The sequence below is a fragment of the Anser anser genome (genome assembly GCF_964211835.1).
Source record: "Anser anser genome assembly, chromosome: 1".
NCBI classification, from domain to species: Eukaryota; Metazoa; Chordata; class Aves; order Anseriformes; family Anatidae; genus Anser; species Anser anser.
The window spans coordinates 42,421,933-42,440,334 of NC_139720.1; the positions used below are offsets into that span (position 1 = coordinate 42,421,933).

General features: G+C 35.5%; 1 protein-coding gene across 8 annotated transcripts in view; it reads left to right on the forward strand.

Annotated features, from left to right (window-relative positions):
- The window catches only part of SYT1 (synaptotagmin 1), a 355,715-nt gene that overhangs the window by 61,652 nt on the left and 275,661 nt on the right, over positions 1-18,402 (forward strand). For 4 of the 8 annotated variants that reach the window (XM_083807422.1, XM_083807428.1, XM_083807424.1 and 1 more), the window contains exon 2: positions 17,781-17,895. The exons of the other annotated variants lie outside the window; for them this stretch is intronic. The gene's annotated coding sequence lies outside the window, so the exon portion shown is untranslated. The remainder of the gene's footprint in view (positions 1-17,780; positions 17,896-18,402) is intronic. 8 annotated transcript variants of the gene reach the window in all.

Consider the following 18,402-nt stretch of genomic DNA (forward strand, 5'->3'; position numbering starts at 1 on the left):
TGGCAATGGAAAACGTAGAGTGTGAAAAAGTGTCTTTTTCTATAATGGCCCACATTCTGGGCAGAGGATGATTAGCTGGGATGCTGTTCAGTCAACAGCTGTATTACTAAGTACTAAGCTTTAAAAGGCACCTCCTATGATGGCTTTCCTTGGCTCTTCATTTGGCCCAGTAAAGAGTCTTGACCTTATCATAAAAGAAGGCACTGCCAACATCTCACTGACACATTCCTCTTTCAGCGCACCCCTCTCCTTGATCCTCAGTCATTTCCTTTTAGACAAATGAAAAGGTTACTGCTCTTTAAATATCCCTTCACAAGGGTCTATGGTAATTGAACTGTCTAAATTCATGTATCTAGTTAGATTAGACTCTTTCTTTACAAAAAATAAATACTTGACTTTTGTCAGTTCTTACCTCCTTAGGAATAAATTGCACGTGTGAGCCTGTTCTGGAAAGTGGCTGTTAGTGGAAGAGCAGTACAGGTACACAGTGGTGTTATGAAAGCTCCTTTTTCTATATTCATTTGGTTTGCATCAAGTAAATACATCTTTTATACTATATCTGAAGTCATATAAAGCAGACAAAGGAAATCGCCATGCCTGCATGTCTTTAAACAAGCAGGAATATATGTGTATTGAGAAGAGGGTGAGTTGTAGATTTGAGAGCTGAGAAATTGGATTCTTCATGGCTGGTACTGGATGCCATCTTTCCTAGGTATTTTGCTTTATTTAAGGCAGAGTTGATACTTAAGTATATGAAAATGTCACCTAACAGTTCACGATCCTGTAAAAAGATATCAGTACTTATGAAAAATCCTGGTTACTGTTCAAGGAATTTTGCAAATGTAAGATTGGTAGGGTTGCCAGCTGCATCTCCTTACTGTTTCAAGTAGCTCTTTCTATTGGTCTATATTATGAGCTTCCAAAGCACCATGCACCTAGTTGTTAGTCTGAGGAGAGGATAGGAGCTGCATCCATTTCTTTTATACCAAGGCTGTTCCAGATTCTTATTGTTCTAATATTTAGACTTTTTTTATTTTTTAATTTACAGCCTAACTTTATTCATAGCTATCTTATATTCATTCTTTCTTGTGCCAGCTGTGGCCCATAGACTGCATAATTATTTTTCTCCATCACTGTTCAGTTCCCTGGCATATTTTCTCATACTTTTCCATTTCACTATACCAGATATGCTTAAGCACTTTTAGTCTCTTTTTGTCAGATAGATTTTCCATTTCTCTGATCATGTTGGCAGCTCTTTTCTGCACCTCTTTCAATTTAAGCTTATCATGCTTTAACATGAGTGAGCAGGATTCTGTGGCATATTAGAGATATCAGTGATTAGATTTCCCCCAGATCTTGTACAATAATATCAGTATTACCTTCTCTCCAGAAAAATCTTGTCTGATACAGTTTAGGATTGCATTGTCCATATAACAATAACAGCTCATACTTAAATCCTAGGATTGATCCTTTTCTACCTCAGTTGTTTGCAACTGATGAGCTTCTGGCTTTTAGAATAAATGTTTTTATTAGTCCTTAGGGAGATGGCCTTGCCGTAAGTGTCTTACAGTTTCATTTCATTTAATAATATTCATGTCCTCAAGGTCATCAGGTTCTTTTCATATGGATATCCTAATGCTCCTCAGTATTGATTACTTCCCAAGAAATGAATTATCATAAGATTTCACCAGTATAGTACTGATACTTTTGCCAAGGTCATTATGAAAATATTTAACGAGATTGCTCCCAAGACTGGTCATTGAGAAACTCTCTTAATAGCTTCCCTCTAGCCTGAAACTTTTCAACACTAATCACTTCCATTTTTCCTTTAGTTAGTTTCTTATTGAGCTAATATTCCTGGTATTACTCCTAATTTCCTCTAGATTGAGTAATGATTTCCCATGTTGGTATTCTGTGAAAATGCTTTTCTGAACTTCAGATATGTGAGGTCTATCACATTCCCAGTGTCTTAAAACAAACAAACAAAAAGACCACGCAAAACAAACAAAAAACAACAACAAACAGAACCTTGAAGAAAGCTATTGATTTGATCTAGTGTGATTCACCTTTTAATCCTCCCTTGACCTGCCTGTCTTTAAATGTATGTTTTCTGAAAGTTTCCTCTAAAAACATACACATTCTTGATGCTTATCGGCCATCAGTTGCTCAGATTGCTCTTCTCTCATACTTCACTACTCTAAGTTATTCTACTTACTAATATATATATATATAGGACAAAATAGGGATCTTCCTACCTGAAATATCATGTTCTTGTTCTTTCAGAATTTGAGCTAGAGGCTGTACTGTCACTGTCAGCTGGATTTGTTTGAGCTTTTCTTCTGAGTTGTATAATTAACATAACTGAGATTACCTCATCTGTTATCCATCTTACCTTCATCCCTTCATTCAGTATTTTCAGCATAATCAAGCTGCATTATCACCTCTGCACCACCCTCACTGTGTATGATCCCTTTCTCATTTTTTGTGTTTGTATTTTATTCCTAGAGGTAAAAATTATTTTACTGTTTGTTTCTGCTCAAGTACAAAGTTTTTATCTTGTTATTAACAGCTACTTTAACCATCATGGGAACAAGGCTAGTGTATTTATTGTTATACCTTGTGCATATATGTATGTGTGTATATGAAGAACAAATATTTTTGAGACCTCTGGATTTTTTTTCTTATTTCCATACACAAAACCTTCAACTTTTTACTTACAATGCATATAGATAGGGTTAGGCAGATATTCAATGGAGCAATGTGATTTTTTTTCATTCAAGTTTTAATCTAGCCTAATTTATGCAAATAAAATAAAATAATACATTTACAATTTCATATTATGATATTTCTTAAAAGAAGTCTTTGGCTTCTATTTTGTTGCTTAAGTCGAGTTAGTGCTCAAACGGAATGGGTTTAAGGAAGACTGAAAGGAGGAAATGGAAAATGCCAGTCAAATCGTAGTTGGGAGAATGTTCCCCAAAGAAAAGTTGAATGCATGAAATCAATAAGTATGAACTGAAGCACTTCAGAATCACAATTTTTAAGTTCAGCACAGATATTGCAAGAGAAGAGAGAAAAAGAAAAAAAAAAGTGATGAGCAAAGCTATTGCCAGGTAGGTATAGACAGTAAAGAAGAAGTGAGAGCTAGGCAGATCATGGGTTTTAGGTATTTCACTGGGGTAGGAACAAGATGTCTGTTATGAGAAGACTGATGAATGATATTTCCAACTTAAAAGAATGTGAGAAGGCAAGGTGAAAAAAATAAGAGGAAAAAGATTTTGAGCCTGAGGGAGAAAGTTTTATGCACACTGGAGACAGCCATAGGTTCAGTGATACAGCATAATAGGAGACTAGTGTAAATTAAGACAATGTACTAATAACATTGTAATAATTTGTTCAGCTGAGAGGAAAAAGTGGCAATGTATGATTCTAGCCAAGTTTGAGTTAAGTGAAAAAGGTTAAAAGGAAAAAAAAAAGTGAGAGGTCAAAGCTTAATTTGCATTTAGTTGCTTTGCCTGTTTACCTACCAAAACATTAGGGAAACTTCTGCTAACTTTCATAACCTCCTTTGTCTGTATGATATGATTATTCATGGGGTTATTTTTTGCCTGTTGGAAGGAGTATAGTATTTTTCAAGCTTATGAATAATTCAAGTACTCCACAATGTGTTGCATTACTTGCCAAATGCTGGGTCACTAATGTAATTCAGCTTGCTGTTAAAAAAAAAAAAAAAAGTTGCTGAAAGAATTCAGTACTAAGAAAAATTCCTACTGCTTTTGCATGGATTTTGATAATGGATGCTAGACATAATGATGATAATGGATAATAGACATACGGTGTTAGAACTCTTCGGTATATTAATTTAGGAATACTGAGCAAAGCCCAGAAGTGTGTATCTCAGGAGATTGCAGGGTTTCTTTTGAGGTTTCCTTTTCTATTTCTTTTCCTGTTTTTTGTTGTTGTTGTTGTTGTTTTTGCTTTGTTTTAGTTTGTTTGTTTTTGAGCTATGGATGACTTCTAATATTTTTTTGCTTATATGTAAAACAACATTGTGTTGATTTGTTTGCAACCAGGTGTCTAAAATAACGCTATTGATTATACCAATAATAATATATCTATCCCTGGGTAGTAACATTGATTAATTACATCTGCATGGCCAAGAAATGGATCATGAAAGTATCATGGTACACTTGGGTTGCTGTGGGTTTGTTCGCATGAGGTTGTTGTGTGTGTGCATGCATGTGTCAAAGTTTTGTTTAATAATATCTACAGTGAGAGGGAAGGATGTGGGTGTATGTTTTAGAACAGAGGTGGCCAAGCTTTCACAAAGGTCCAGTGGCTTTTCTGGTATAGCTTAAAAACAGTCTTTAACTTGCTCAGAACTGCATATAGTCCACAATTCCTCAGTGTGCCTTGTTAACTACTTTGAAGTACCAGCTCCTTCCTCCAAGCAAAAGTGAAGGAGCCATGATGGGCATATTGCTACTAGGCCATTACCTAGGTGAGGCATTTCTGTCTTATTGAGGGATAGAAAATAATTTGGTATGTTTTAATGAAACTAAGAGCCTAATCTTAGAAATAATGCCAAGCATCTTATATTTTGAGAAATAAGTGGATGAAAACTTCAAAACAGAAAAATACTCCTGTGCTTGTTGTAGTGCCCGGGGAAGCTCCCTTTGAACTTCATGACTATGGGACTGCTCTAATACCTAGTCAAGAAATGTAGATCCATCATGTGAGGTGTTAACTGTATGTAATGACAAGACAACACTGACAAAGAAGTCCAGTTTAAGACAAGAGACAGTAGCTGGATATAACAGCTGAAGAAAGTAGAAGTCCTGGAAAGCTGATTTTAAAGAATGCATAACTTTTGGTTAGTTTTGATCATAAGCCTGAGTTAAACAGCTCATTTCTGCAGCCTTTGTACCTAATAGGGTTTAGCCAGGTTAGCAGTACTACTGACTGCTTTAACAAGTACTATACTCATTGGCACTGTGGTTTGAGGCTCTAAAATTAGTTAGCACTGCTTTGCTTTCTGAAATTTGTCCTCTGCATCGTTGGAAGGATTCAGAAAATGTGGCTCCATTCCTCGTAAATTTTAGTTTCAGCAGCAGCTATTACTTCCTCAAAATTTTGTTTGGAACAAAAAATATCTAATGAAGACTTAAATCACTTTCAAATATGGTGTCACAGCCTCTGTTATTAGTGAGCTTTTAATACCCTTTTTATTAGTAGGGTGTATTCTCAGTAGGAGTGATTTGTTACTCTCCTGATTTTTAGTATTTAAAGAATTCTTATAAAGGTTATTTAAGATTTGTGGGGGGAACAATCTTTGCAAAACATCTAAGTTCCCAAAGGAATGATAACAACAGGTGATAAACCCTTTTGTGTTAATAGGAAGGCTTATAGCTATATGGGGCTATATGGGACTCTTATGCAAATCTACTCTCTCATTAATCATTGGAGATACTAGATTTAGATGAAAGGGATGAAGATGCTCAGCTGGCTAGATTTTCAGCTGTATCAGTTGTTAAATTAGTCCTAAGGAATTATATAGATATTAAAGTGATTTAAAGGACTAGGGTAAAAATACCCTTATCTTAATGGTGCATCAGTTTAATGAGTAATGTTGAGTATAGTTGTAAATAAGCAGGATCTAATGAAATAAAGTCTTTCTGCACAACTTTAGCAATGTAATTGGAAGCAAACATAAATAGCATTTATGGAAAAATATGTTGTTAATAACCAATTACAGTAGCTTGTTTTATTACGTTCTTTCATTGAAAGAAAACACAGGTTGGCATTCAGTTTTCCTACTTGCAACTAAAATGTTATTGATTTTTCTTACATGATCATTTTTTTCTTTTTTTTTTTTCCCCACCCACCTATATTTTTCACCTTTATGTTAAGAGCTATTTTTGCAGAAATAATCAAGTCATTTTTAATTATCTTCAGCAGTTTGTTAGTGGGACGAAAACTTACTTTAGTTTCAATCGCAGCTCTACTTTATAGAAGCTTACTGGATTGCATGCTGCAAAATGCTTTTGTGGCAGCATAATGCCCTCTTTCCCAGTATTGCTCATTGTATATCCATGTACTCTTCCACTTAAAGGATGGTGGAAGATCCTACCCTGGGATGTTAAATTGTCATAATGTTAGTATCATTCTGTACATGTGTTTCAAAGAATACATAGACTAATGTAGAGATCATCATGGATATAAGTATATCCAGGACAGCAGGTGGATCTTAAGTGATTCTTGCTTTCACGAGCTGAATGGCATATACTAGAATAGCCATTAACAGAAGGGATCAATAATTTCAAAGTGATACACTTAAAAGTAATATCTACACAAACATGACTTTGTGACTCATTGCTAGGCTTTTTTGTTTGTTTTTATACTTCCTCAATAGTTATTGTGTTGAGATTCTCTATTTACTGGCATTCTGTGGGATCATACCAGTAATTCACCTGAAATGACTGTGTACAGTCTTAAAGGGTCATAATGCTAAGGTTCTGTTTGAATGCTAATGTAGGTCATAATTAATCAATAGTGATTGTGGAAAACATAAATCATTTATAAGATGCTCGTAACTGACATCTAAATTCTCCACAAGAGAAAGCCTGAAATAGTAGCAGAACTTGGCCTTGCATCTCTGTTCTAGGCTCTTCCCATTTGATGTGCTAGAATGTATGTCTTAAAATAGACTCAGAGGTAAGTTGTTTGGATGTGTCATTTGAACTGAATATAGTTTTGAATGTTCTTATAGTATATAACAGAAATACTGCCGAAAACACTAAGTACATACAACAAAAACTGAAATACTTTTATTTTTTTTTGCTAATCTTCCAAAATCCAAATCATAATCTACCAATAAAAGTTATTTCTTGAAATACCATTCTGAGGAGTTAATTAAGAAAAATCTGGATATGTTTACTAAAGAACTTATGTTTTGCTTCCTTTCTATGTATAAAATCCAATATTTTTTCTAGGCTTTTTCCAGCTCTCCTCTATGTTGTGTCTTTACACCTTCATTTGGCTAGTAATGTATAGCCTTCTTACTGAATTGGCTTTGCTTGATAGGAATTCTAGTAGATTTTCTGATAGAAATTGGAGTTATACTCATATATGGGAATTTCTGATAGTAACCAGGTACTATGTACTGACTCCAGTACGTTATTAGCATGTTTAAACTCTTTGTTTTATTGTTATAATGGTTTTCTTTCATCTGCATATTTGCACAGTTCCCAATACATTGAAACTCCAATGTTTTTTGAACCTCTGGATTCAGCTTACAAAGGAATGAGTTTTAATTTTCTGGGGAAAATGTGAGAGAGTAGAAGCTGGAATCCCATAAAAACACATAAGATGAAGTAACAAATTCCCTTCTTACTCTCCACCTTACTGCCAAAATCAACCCACCAGCAATTAGAGCAGTGGTTAAAGAAAGAATTGTTTTAGTTCCTTAATTCCATAAAGGAACGTGTAAGACCAGGTGGTTAGCAGGCTTATTATATTAGCATCATTTTTTGTCAGCAATGAATGACATAAATCTGCAGTCCTGTGACTACAAAAAAAAAAAAAAAGGATCTTCCTTATGATTCAATTACAATTCTTAACTAAGGGTGACCCAGAAACTGAAATCATGTGACAATAAAGAAAAAACCTAGTATATTGTAAACATTGCATAGTAATATTTCTTGCAGATAGAGCTAAAGCTACACATATACCAGAAGGAATAATCTTGCAGTCACAAAACCTGGAAATTGAGCCGATGCAGTAACCTAAGATGTTTTTGCTGAAAGTTAGAACTACTAGATTTCTCATACCCTGGTTTTAAGGTTTGCTATATCGCTATGAATGTTACGTCTTGATGGTCACCCTTTGGGAAAAGAGATCTCTAATTAACACTATTAAGTATATTAGTAAAAAATATTTGGAAGGGAGCAAAGCTGAAGTGAAATGCATAGTAGGTTTTCTAACTCCCATGAAGTTCATGGAAATAAAGCACTTACTCATTTAGACACTTCAGTAAACTCCAATAGGTGCTTATGTGCATCTTCAGGCATCTAAATACTTCAGCCTCTTGTCCAAACAAAGGACTGCATGCACAGACAGTATTTACAGTGGTGGAAGTCAGGTCTGATTTGACTGAAATCAATGGTCTGTATTCATTTATTCCTCACTCTGAAGGTATTCTAGCTGTAATCTGTTTGGTTGCCAGCTGACCAAAGAAAAACCTCAACTGAAAAATTACATTTCAAGAGGACTAATAAATGTATTTTGAAGATGGGGAGACAAAAAGGAAAATTACTTCCATATGACACAAAGCTATTAGAGGTTTGATAAATCTGGCTTAGTTTCATCTTTAACAATGGCTGATATTAAATCCTTGGCCAAAAAAATAGATAATTAGAATCTCACAATACACAGCTCTTCAGTTTGGCATCAATCTCGTAATACAATAAAACTTATCATTTGTAAGCTTGTCTAGTTTTTAGCAAAAGACTGAGAACAATTTGATCTGTCTTAGTACATAAGACAATACAGTGCAGGTGGTTTAAAAACAAAACAGTTAATGAAACAAAATTTTACTTAAACTACCTGATGATTCATCATCCAGTCTTTGCATACTGTCAATTGTGCCTTTCTGAGCCATTAGTTATAAAATATTTAAATAGCCTGGACAGCATGTGCAACTGCTGAGAATGCTATTGTATTGTGAATTATTTCTCCAATTTGTTTCAGTTCAATATAGACAGACAACAGTGTAGTGAGTCAACCTTCTGTTTCCCTGAATGCAATGCAATATAATATTTATACTGGAAATTAATTTTTGCCTCCAATAATATTTTAACCATGTTACAATATTCCTGAACTAACCTTTGAAGTGGTATGAAAATCAGATTTATTTATTTCATCATCTTTCTACTTCCTTTTATACATGTGTAATCACAACCTTGAGAAGTTTTTATATCAATGAGGGCTACTATTCGTCTCTTATCTGCACGACTCCCATTCAAGCATGTAATTGCTTGGAAGAACCAACAGAGGATATAACAGAACAGTTCCTTAATGGGCTGGGGTCTAGCTGGAGTTTTTAGAGAAACTGAAGAAATATGTAGAGTAGAAAGGAGCCTAGATAAGTTAAATACACAGATAATGAGATAATCCCTGCCTATGGCAGAGGGCTTGGAGTTAGATGATCTTTAAGGTCCCTTCCAACCCAAGCCATTCTATGATTCTATGATCAAGAACTGGGCAAGTTTTGGCAGGCTGCAAAATAAGAGGATGCAGTTGGATGAAGCAGAAAAAAAAAAAAAAAAAAGGCCAGGGGGAGAGAAGGGAGGTGATACAGTTGTAGATATTAGGTGTTTACAGTGTTTCTAACACAAACCTGGAGCTGAGAGAGTTAAGTATTTTTTCTTGTTGTATTGGCATTTGAAGAGTGGCATGTCAAGGAGTCGGAAATGAGACTGATGGCAGCAGAGGTGCCATCTGGTTTGAGGACTGTGACCTCGATAGCTACATCTAGACTGCATGACAAACACTTTCTGGGATCCTGGCTGCCTGTTCATCAGTGTGCCTGGAAACCAGGGTGGAATGGTTGGGAGGAACCTCGTGTGTTTCCGTTTGTGCCCATGGCCTTTTATCCTGCCACTGGGCACCACTGAAATGAGCCTGGCACCACCCTCCTTGCACCTTCCCTTCAGGTGTTTGTGTACATCAACAAGGTCCCCCTTGAGCCTCCTCTTTGGAGGGCTGGCAGAACAGTCTCAGCTCTCTCAGCCTCTCCTCATAGGACTCCCACTCCCCTAGCACTCCCACTCCAAACAGCTTTTTGTTGTAACTTAGCATAATTTGACTGCTTTATGTGTGCACCTATCTCATCACTTGATTGTAGAGTTTTAGTGTATTTTCTGACAATGAAGCTTCCTGGATAGTGGATGAAAAAGAAGTGATGATGAACTTTTTGTTCATTCTAAATGTGAACAGCAATTTTCAAGGGAGCTAATTAAAATCTTTATCTGATCCCTAGCTGTGAGAACTCTGCCTGGATGCACGTGATAAGTTCACGCCTTTTGAGATTTGTAATTTGATTGTATATTTTTTTATGGTTTCATGGCTACAGCATATTTTATGTCTAAGTCATAAGTCTTTGCCAGAGGAAATAGCAACCTTCCCTTTAAATGTTGCAGTTAGGAAACAATACTTTGCAAGTGGGTTTTTTTTTCTTTGTGTATGTGAGAGGAATGGCAAGTCAACTCATGAAAGTGGTTTGTAGGGAAAAAAAAGATTATTTTCAGTCTAATTGGATAATAAACTATTGTTTTGAAGAGAGTACAACCTGAGATAACGTACAGGATCTTGGTAAGCTGTAAACTCCTATTGTGAAAGCTTTGTGAAGATGGTTTTGACATCTTAAAAAGGACATGCAGAATTTATGGGTTCAGCATGGAACATTGCACATCAGCTGGATGTCGGCAAAGAACATTAAACTCTTAATTTGGTATTATAATTTGTCAGCTGGTCACATCAGTTGACTTTAATAATTGCCAGTTGAGCACATGCACAGATATGGAAGACAGAACCTCAAAAACTTACCCTTTCTTTGGCAGTTTGTTAGTTTTATGTGTTTGGGTTGTTTTCACTTACAGCATGAAAAGTTTAGTTTCCATCTACAGTGAGGTCTATACCATCAGATTGATCTTGTGTTTTATGTCTTTCATAAATTGAAGGTCACACTCATAGTTTAAGCTTGAAATTGTTCCTTAATAGCAAGTAAATGAGTTGATCAGTGTGGAATTAAGTTGGTAAGAGAGGTCAGAATGAAAGTTTGAGGATAGGACTTGGCACAAATAAGGAAATGATATAAAATTGATGTGTTCACACTGTAGTGAACTATTGATTCATACTTTTTATTGCATGCTTCAGCATTAATGTGGAGGAAAAAAATATATAGGATATCAGAACAAGGTGTCTGAAACAGTCTGTTTTGGCTATAGTAGAAAAGTTCATGGTTACTTATCTGAGATGTAGTTAAAGTGAAAGAATGTTACTGAATAAACTCTTTACATAAGTGAAGTGGGAGTAGGAGGGTAATAATTATATTGAATTTTTCACACAGTCCAATAAGATAGGGCCATATTTATAATACTTTCTGACTCTTCTCAGTTAAATAACAAGATCAAGACTGATACTTTTGTCAGTGCATACTAAAAAGGTTTCTGCGTACATTTATTGCTTACTGCTTTTGATAAAGAAGTAGAAAGGGAACAAAATTTCCTTCCATAAATGTGTATAACTTTAACAGATATACAAGAATTTAAGATAAAATTCTCTTGGTGAAAATATCCCCAAATGGAAAGTCAGAAATTTCCTACTGAGACCAGATAGACTAGAAAACACATATGAGCTTGAATAGTGTCATTTGTGGATGGGCACATTTTCTTGAAGGGTGACGACTCAAAGTTGTTGGCCATGTATCTCTGAGGTCAGGTTTTTATATATACGTAACTATATGGTACAGTATGGATACCTATAACAAAGCAGAGAACAAATTTGTCTCCATTGCAGTTACCAAATCAGATGGTAACAAGTCTTTGTGTACACATGACTCTGTACTGTAGTCACTTCATGCACTGCACTTGCTTTTCCAGGTGAGATGGATTCTGTGATTACACCTGTCTGCCTCATAAGAACATATGCTATGTTAGGATGTAAAATCTTCTTGCAGATTTTAATCCCAAGGTACTTACAGACTGTTTGGAATGTCCAGATATACGTCACTTGTGATATGGTGAAACCCTCATATGGGCTTTTTGAATTATGATTTTTTCTAGATGGCAAAGAACTTGCACTCTAGGTACAGTGGTACTACTGCTAAAGGAATGATTATCATGAACATACCAAGTTTAAGACATACAATTTTGTTCAGTAGAAATGAATTTACATGCAGTATTAACGATGACCAGGTGATGCATATGCATCATACAGTGGTTTTGCCTAATTCCTTGAATGTGATGGCATCTGTTTCCTTGCCCTTGCTTAGGCAAAAATATAGGGCAAATTCAGAGCATCTTTTGTTAGAATGGAAGAATGGTCCCATCGGTTCAGACCAGGGATTCTTGTAGCCTGTGACCTACAGAGTGCAGCATCCTGTCTCCAACAAGCCATAGATTTCCACAGAAAAGAGTAAGAGGGCAAGGAAATATTACACATTTCTTGAAAATTCTCCCAGCCTCTGACTGCTTTCAGCTCAAGGGATTTCTGGTGCATTTTGTCTAAATATCAATGAATTGCTCTTCTTAGTGATAATTCAGTTTCAGCTTGAAACTTTTTAATTTCTTGCATCCCTAGTATGTTTCTGAGAGTTCATAGATCTGCCACCACTGAAAAAAGAACCACCTTATTTTCTTTGTTTTGAACTTTGATCCTACCAGCTTCCTTTATGGTTGCAAGTTTTTCTATATATAAAACATTATACTGAACTCTAAAATGGTATAAAAGTACAGTTTGAGCACTCTGTTTTGGTACAAATTATTGCAGAACATCACAAAAACTGCTTTACAGTTGAATTTATTTAAAAACATTTCTACAGTAGGAGAATATCATTTTTACAGCAGTAACAAGGTAGAAATTATCACTTGATACTTTAACTCACAAAACTCTATTGGGTCTGTATTTACATTGTACAATATTCCATACACAATTGGTAGAAATGCTTCTCAGGTCATTTGCAGACCCCATTTGATCATAAATACAAGGTACTGAGATCATAAACCCCACATTTTTATTGGTATTGTGATAGGTTTAATTCATGTTTAACACAAGTTATGTTTGAAAGCTGCAGGGAAGGTGACATAAGCTGGATTTTGCTGATAGTTTGAACAGTGGCCAAGGTTTATAATGCAAGGTCAGAGGGGACCTGATACCAGTAATATGGGCTGGAATGATATATGTGTGTTGTAGTTCTCACTGAAGGTCATTTATCATGTAATGAATACTTCATAACATTTCTTGAGTTGAAGCTTAAAACTTGTGCTGCAGTGTAATTAAGAGTCATTTAGAGTAGAATAAAGATATCAACCAAATCTCTACATATGTCACCTGAAGAATTTAGGTCAAGGCTGATTGTAAGACTGTACTGGCTGCAGGGGCCAGGTTTTTAGATACTCCTGTGCTTGTTGCAGGGAAGAGATAACTTTAACATGCTTCAGACTGAAAGAAATGTGTGTTTGTTTGTTTGCTTGTTTTAGTACAGGAGATAGTAATGCAGTCAGAAGTCAATGGAAAAATAATAAAGAAGATCATTACTGTCTTCCAGAACTAAATTTGTTGGTTGTTTTTTGCTGAATAGTGATACACCATGAGATTATTCAGTATCTTTCTACAATTATAAAAGTTATGAACTTTAAAAAAAAGGGAAACTGGTGCAAACAGTGCAGGGATATATTTTAAAAATTAACTGAAGGGATTAAAGAATGTCGATCTTAGACCACTGCCATTTGTGTTGGTAGTAAAAATATTCTACACCACCAAATTGTACTGCAAGCACCAGCTAATAGGAGAATGTAATAGTCAAAGACGTGATAGGTGGGCTACAGCTGTATTATTACCACCAACAGTGGAACAGACTATTATACTTACCAACAGGTGCAGATAAAATAGTGTTCTTCTGACCATTGGTTAAAATTACTTTGTTGACAAGTTGTCTTCATATTGCTGATCACAGGTAGTCTTTTTTTTTTTTTTTTTATTCTAAAACATTAAATAAAATTTTCTAGTGAAAAAAAATAAAAATCTGAGCTGTCAGAAAACGAACATCCGAAAGCATTATATTCCAATCATTTGTGATGGAGAAGGCAGAAAGAAGACATTGCAAAATTGCTCAAACAGACACTTTCACTTTCTGAATCAGCTTGTTATTTATAACATAGCTGCCGGCACTTTCAGAAGTTTGCAGATGTAAACAGCCAGTGCCATTATGGGTTGCATGCAGAGCAGAATTATACCCTTCAGCCAAAGAGTACCTCTTGAGGAGAAGCTACCTGGTGACCCTCATTTTAACTCAAATTGTAGAAATTAACAGTTAATCTTTTCTGTGTTTATTTTGTTGTTGTTTTGTGGTATAGGTTGTTTCTTTGTTTTGTTTCATTTTTCCCAGAAAGGAAAGAGAGCAAACTGATTTTATCTTCATGCTCCTGTGTTTCTGGTAGCATCCTTCATAAATTAGTCATTGACTTTTCTTGATACAAAAAGCCTTTTCCCATCATCTTTTGATACCTGCACCTTTCTTTTTTTTTTTCTCTCTCTTTTTTTTTTTCCTCTTTTTTTTTTTTTTTCCCCCAAATGTTCTTACTACTGAGGAGGTCTCTGAGTACCAGACTCTTGGTGAAGAAATACTGGAAGACCGGTTCATTTAAAATACATTACTAACTTAGGTATCTTCTCATACCTTTAAAACAGCAAGATACAAAATACAAAAGGAAACTTTTTTTTTTTCCCCTTCATTTTGTTTGCGTTTTGCATCGCTGTAGAAGACACATAAAGGTTTTCCGCAGCTATATTAGTATTCTGGCAAGCTTTCATTTGTGATACATAGACCATCAAAGTGCTGACAGATGCAGTATTATACAGAAATGCAAAGATTATGTTTGTGTTTCTGTATGTATCCTGAAAAAAAAAAAAAAAAAACGAGATTTCTCCTTGCTTCTCTGTTCCAGAATACTCAAGCCATCTGCTTGGTTTTCCTGCTGCATTTTGTCTCATTAGTCATGTTCACATGTATTTCAGGCTGCTTAATTTCATTACGCAAAGTATTATGCACTGTTCATCCAATAAGTGAGAGAGGTTCATTCTGCTACTCAAGGGACTTGTAAAAAGAAGTTTTAAACCTCTAAGAAAACCTGAAAATTCTTGTTGAAACATGGATCACGTTTCACTGTTACCTCTATTAACATACTAAAACTTACTTTATTGATTAAGTTATCCATCTTTCTCTAACTCCCAAAGGCTATCTGCTGTCTCCTTAGAAATATTTGCTTCTCACTAGGATTTTTTAACACAATTAAGATCTCTACACAAAACTGTCATGTTTGAAAGTTTCCTTTTAGGTGGGGTTAGTATTACTGCCTTACAGTAAGGTTGCCAGTTTTGAAGAGGATGTGGCTGTGGCCATCCCCATGAACATCCACCTAGAATTAGCAAAATTAAAAGCCCTTAAAAAGGTTTGGGATTCACAGAGGCAAGAGAGATCTGTTAATGCTGAAGATGCAAAACTTCCAGTAGCAGTCACTATTGGGTGTGCTCAAGCTTCTCTCAGCATCTTAGGCTGATAAATATGCAGCATCGCCGCAGAGTGACTGAGCATACTTGCATTGCAAGACTAATGGCATTGATAAACAGTATCCTTCGATGGCTTTTGGTAACTCTTCTGTGCAATGGAGAGGAGCCAGCCCCTGCAGTGGGAGCTGGGCTTGCATGTACCTGCTGGGACCCAGCAGGGACCACAGTAGATAGAAGAGTAACAATAATGGACAAAAACTCTCAGCACTGGGCTGGGAGAGGGGGTGACCAAGGCTTAAGGGGCAAAAGCCCTAGACTACTGATGATTTGTCAACCTGGAGAATGGGAAGAAATATAAAAATTGGGCATGGAGTGGGAAACTGGGATTAACCAGGCAAAAAGAGAATTGGCAGGGATCTCTAGGGAAAACATTTTTAATAAGGAATTGAATACTCGGACAACAGGCTAAGAGCTGCCAGCATAGTTCCATTAGCAACAGCCAGTAATCGTAGCTGGAGAGAGCTGGGACTGGTTGAGAAATGAGCCAGGAAGGCAGCAAAAGAGCCTACACTGAGAGCTGTGCTCCAGTATATAGGAACATGCAGTATATGCTGAGTGTGCTCAAGAAATAAAACAAGAAAAAAAATCAGGGTCCATTATTAGATGTAAGAAAAGAGTGGATTTTTATTTTTTTTTATCTTCCAAAAATTTCACAATGAAAACCAATTTTATCTTAAGAATCTACTGTGAATTCTATACAAATTATAAAGCACTCATGGAGCAGGATGGGGGGACTCTTTAAATTCCTTAATCAAGCAACATAGGTGCTGAATAAGCTTAGATCTGCCCCAAAATATGGTACTCAGAGATTGTCATAAAAGCCTCAGAAAGAGGCTGAATTAAACTTTGAGTGCTTGACATTGCAATAGCGTTCTTTTATTAATGTTGTGGTTTGCATCTAATGAGTTTAATTTTACTTCGTTGTTTTGATAAATAAGTATATTCTATCCAGACAGCCACAAGGTACAAAATAATTGTCGACTCTGAGAGCCGGAACATTTTTTAACCAGCTTTCCCTGATATTTATTTCATTAAAGCCATAGATCTTGGAGTCATTTGGAGGATATCACCTCTTTTTTTTTTTTTTCTTTAATTTCTGATGGAAAAGACACATTAAGTGGTGGTGTAAATTCTTGTTGCCCCATGACTTTGGTGACGATGATTCAATGCTCTCTGTTAATATGGGCTTTACTCCCTAAAAAAATTGGAAGGGTAATTATACATTTATAGAAATTTCCATTGTTTTTTACTGCTGTGGTTAATAATATTGATGTCTTAGTATATAAGTCGTGAAAAAATGAGTTTCAAAACTATTCAAAATACTTTCAATGAACTTTTGAATTATGCAATTAAGCCTTTGCAATAAGAATTGCAATATGCAATAAAAACTGCAATGTGCAAATATTGCAATATGCAATAAAAATTGCAATGTGCAATAGTGTCTTTATTTTTAAGTATTCTTACTGTCTTAACTATTGCCAAGACCTGCAAAATGAAATAATGATTGTATTTCACACTAAGGAAAATACTCAACAGCAATACATGTAAGAGATGGGCACTGAGAACAGCTTTTATGGTGTATGATGAAGGTATTGATCAAGGATTCAAGACATCTATGGCTGAAAAGATTTCTTAAGCTAGATTCCTTGTCTGACATTCAGCATATTGGTTAATTTTGTGTACCTCAGCTTCCATCTGTAGGATAAATATGTTGATACAGCTTTTCTCCTATCCTTTGCATGTGTATAGGGGATTTGATTTACAAAAATCTTAAAGATCTCTAACAGTCTTGTTCAAACAACTTCCAGTACAGTAAGCATTCAGACTTCACTGGAGCATATAGTCAGAGCTGTGGGGAAAAAGCTAGGTGAATTCTCTTAATTAACCATAATCGGAGACTCTATAGAAGAAAAATAATATGGGGCATAAGCTGAATTTTCTACGAAGTTATTTGAGTCTAAAGACTGAATTTTCTTCTGTCACTCTTGCCCTTTAATACAAATTGTTTTGAATTGTGTATAGAAGGAAAAAAAAAATACAGAAGTACAAATCCAGGTCTCTTTAGTATCAAATGAGTTCACTGAGCATGCTAACTTAAGGAACCTTGTGGGTCACTACAATTGATTATACGTGTCTCACTTATTAAAACTACAGATATATATCTATAATGGAGCACACTAAGAAAACAGACCAAGTGAGCCCATGATGAAGGAAACCTGTTCATGTCTTTTTTTTTTTTTTTTTTCTGTGTATCTTAACAATCTGGTTAACTCTCATGATAATCAACTTCTGACAATCAGCAGCTGAAAGGCATTGAAGAAACCAAGTATAATTAAAAGACTTTTTAAGCAGCAATTGTTTGTAAGCAAAGATGGAAAATACAGCTGCAGAGGTACAGGCAAATGTTTACATGGAATGTCTTTCTCTTAAAGGGAGAAAAGAAAAGGGATTTTTTCTGAGCTGAGAAGAAATTAGAAACTGACTGATAGAGCCTTCATTTGAGATTTTCCTGTGAAAAGAAAACCGTGTTGACGCCAATGATATAAGGTATTTTCAACAAACATGGATTCTTTTACCTTCTGTACCTGCTTAAATGCTTTAAGGCATGGCACTTTCCTAGAAATAAAATGGAGGTAGTAAATGACTTTAAGTAATGGCTTTTTCAGATGTAAAGTCTATTAGATCAGTGAGTGTGTAGTTCTGTGGAAATACATGATATTTGAAATTGCCATGAAAGACAGTCTGTATTCATTTGTTGACTGTTCATATAGCACTTCTATTTTTTGTCTGCTCTCACCATCAACTTGCATTTTATCAAATCCCAAACTGCCATGGTTCAATATCCATAGATGATCTTGAGTAGCCTTGCATCATAAAAAAATATGCTGTGACGTCTGCCATTGTGCACCAGTATACAGATAATTTCTGAGTAAGGTTTGTCTTTGATTTATCTGTTCATTAGTGTGCATTCTTACATTTTTGCATGTGAATTTCTTAAGCAACAGGAGCTGTATATACATTACTGTGGTCTTTCAGGTTGTACATATTTCAGCT